The 3,105-nt window shown below is 37.4% G+C and overlaps 1 pseudogene; it reads left to right on the top strand.

Moving 5' to 3' along the window:
- Positions 1-1,560: 1,560 nt before the first annotated feature.
- On the top strand, positions 1,561-2,733 carry LOC101560562 (annotated as a pseudogene).
- The last annotated feature ends 372 nt before the right edge of the window (positions 2,734-3,105 follow it).

The raw sequence follows: 3,105 nt of genomic DNA, 5'->3' as shown, positions 1-3,105 counted from the left end.
TGCTTAAATATGATTGGCCACAACTATGTCTGAACAGCCACTTCAAAGGACACAGGTAGGCCTAGAATGTTGAGCATATTAGTGCTTCAAAAAACTTCAAGTGTATATTATTAATTAAGAGGGAAGAATGCATATTGAGTAGGCAATCTGCAATATGTGCCACAACAAATGTGTAATGTACTTATGTCTGAATGCAAGTCCTATTTTTAGAACACATAGGTATTTACACACATTTACAATGCCATAAAACCTTTAAAATCAGATAGTTTATTGTTACAGACAAATTAAGAGAGTGTTGGTCTTTAAATTTAGAAATCAAATCTGGAAAAATAATTAAACTTGGGAATAAATGATTTGCTACACTATTTTTAAAGTTTTAATTTTCATTTTAAAATTTTACTTTATTTTATTTTTAAGAGTTTAAACAAAAGCAAAAACAAAGACATAAACAGGGTAGCATACAATTATACATATGTTATAGATTTTCAAAACAAGAATAACTAAGTAACAATGGTTTTTATCTATTTTTATCATCAAATCTGTTGCTCAAATAACAGATACAGTTATGCAAGACTGGACAAATAACTGAGTATTACTGCTTGCTTTCAAGAAACCTTAATTTTTTTCCCTGTCTTTTTTTACCTTTTAAAAAATTTATTTTAAAGAGAGCATAATAATAATTGATAAGACATTAGCAATGGTACACATAGAAGACCAAGATGAGAGGTATTCAAGCATGGTTTTTATATTGCATATTGATGTCCTCAGTGTAGTTGCTCAGATTGCAGATACCAGCATACAGAGTTAGTCAAGTTGCAAACTCTATACATTAACTGCTATTTCAAAAAAAAAAAACTAATAGAAATTATTAGTACAGTCATCTTAGCCATCATGTATATATACTTGCATGTTTCCCCCTTTCTTTCCTCCTCTCTTTTCTCCTTTCACTCATCTTCATTAAAGTTTTCTTCTAACTTATTAGGTAATATTTCCATATTTCCTTTTATAAGTCTTCTGCATGTTGCATTGCAGGTCTCTAACCTTTGCACCACAGACTGACAACAGTACATGACCTGTGAAGAATCCAGCCAAACAGCAAGAGGTGAGAAGGGAGCAGTAACCAGAGCTTCACCTGAATTTACAGTTGCTCCTCAGCACTCACATCACTCCCTGGACTTCTCTTCCTGTCAGGTCAGTAGCGACCCAGGATTCTCCTAGGACCTGGACCCGTATTTGAACCAGGCATGTGAGTGATAGAGGTGGCAAGCTCCTTATGGAACTCTAATGCCTGGTAATGGGAGGTGGAACTGAGGCAGTGATGCTCATCCTGGGGAACAGCTGCAAATACAGATGAACATTAGCAGAGACTTCTGTATCACAGCATCATAATAACATAATATAATGCTGTGATTATAATCACAGCATTACAATGTACTTGAGTCATTCCAAAATCACTATATCCCTATCCACAGAAAAACTGTGTTCCATAAAATTGGTCTCTGGCATCAAAACCTCTGGGGACCAGTCTTACAGTTTCACGGTCCACAGTGGGAGTGGAAAATGGCCCTACTGTGCTACAACTAGGGCTGCAGCCAGCACTTCAGTCCTGAAAGCAATGCCGACTGTGTTTGTACATATCATCGCAGTGTTCCGGTCTTTCATGATGAATTAAAGGGTTGGTCTTGCTGTAAAAGAAGAACGTTGATTTTTTTTTTTACTTCTTAAGTATCTTAGGCTGCACAAAAGGCCAGCATAAGAGCAAGAAGCTCCCCCCCACACCGCCGCCAGTCAAGCCAGAAATCAAGACTACTGAGAAGAAAGAGCTCTCAGAACTGAGGCCCACGTTCAAGGAGCATATCCTTCAATCACCAAAGCCAGTAGAGGAAATCAAAAGACTAAGCCTGGATGAACCAATGACGAGTTTGAAATTAAGAATATCTGCCTCTCTAAAACAAGCACTTGAAAAACTTACACTGTCATCAGGGAATGAAGCAGATAAGAAAAAAGACAGTGATGAAATTAAGATTGAGACCTCATGTACAAATGGAGGATGTTCAAAGACATTCAGGGTTGACAGAGTCTAGAAGAAGTCTGCATATATCATTCTGCAGTACTTAGTTTCCATGAGGGGATGAAATGCTGGAGTTGTTGCAGAAGAAAAGCTTCTGATCTTAATATATTCTTAGTTCAAGAACGCTGTACAACAGGGAAGCACATGTGGACTAAAAAGGATGCTGGGGGGGGGCGGATGCTGGGGAGATAGCTTAATAGAATAAGCATTTGCCTGGCAAGCACAGGGTCCTGAGTTCAATCCCCAGTACCACAAAAAAAAAAAAAAAAAAGAGAGAGAGAGAGAGAGAGATGCGGAGAAAAGTTGTTTCCTGTAGACATGACTGGCATCAGACTGGGGTGAATTCTCCATTTCTGTATATGCTAAGAATTCACTTCCGGATCTTAATCAAGTACAAGCAAACAGTACTTCATTAAATGTGCACATGGTATTTGAAAGAAAGAATTTCATCAAAACATGAAATTATGGGGTGTGATCAATGACTGCTACAAGTATCTATGACTGCTACAAAGATTGAGATCTCCATGTGAAAAGCTGAGCCTATGCAGTGGACAAGCCTTGAACTGCCTGCAACCACAAAACAGGAAAAGAAGATTCTACAGATTGAGTGGAAGAAGAAAAACACTGCTGCCTATTTCAGAAATCTCAGTGATGTGTGGTGAAGTTGTGGCTTGCTGCTGTAATCTTCTATTGTTGTTGTTTTATTTGTGAATCTGACATTTCAGGGTCAGCATTAGATTTTAAAAGCCAAAGTCAAGTCATCTTTTCATCTTCTGTTCTCTCCATGGGAGCTGTAAAATGCACTGTTCCTTCCTCGCTGTTAGAACCATATTTCTGTCCCGTACTTAAAGAAGCTGCAAAATGACTCATAATTGCAGGACCTTTCAATACAGTGCAGTGTTAGGCACAAAAATAGTGGAGGACTTTTTAAAGAGTCCCATAATTAGTCAAATTTTAATGAAATAGTTCATGGATTTTTTTTTCCTACAAAACTTGAAAATTTTAAAAGAGGATTTGTATTGTCTTTCCTATCT

This window comes from Octodon degus, unplaced genomic scaffold, assembly GCF_000260255.1.
Source record: "Octodon degus isolate 3935 unplaced genomic scaffold, OctDeg1.0 scaffold00192, whole genome shotgun sequence".
NCBI lineage: Eukaryota > Metazoa > Chordata > Mammalia > Rodentia > Octodontidae > Octodon > Octodon degus.
The sequence above is the reverse complement of the archived record's forward strand: the minus strand, read 5'-3'. Positions and strand labels throughout refer to the sequence as shown.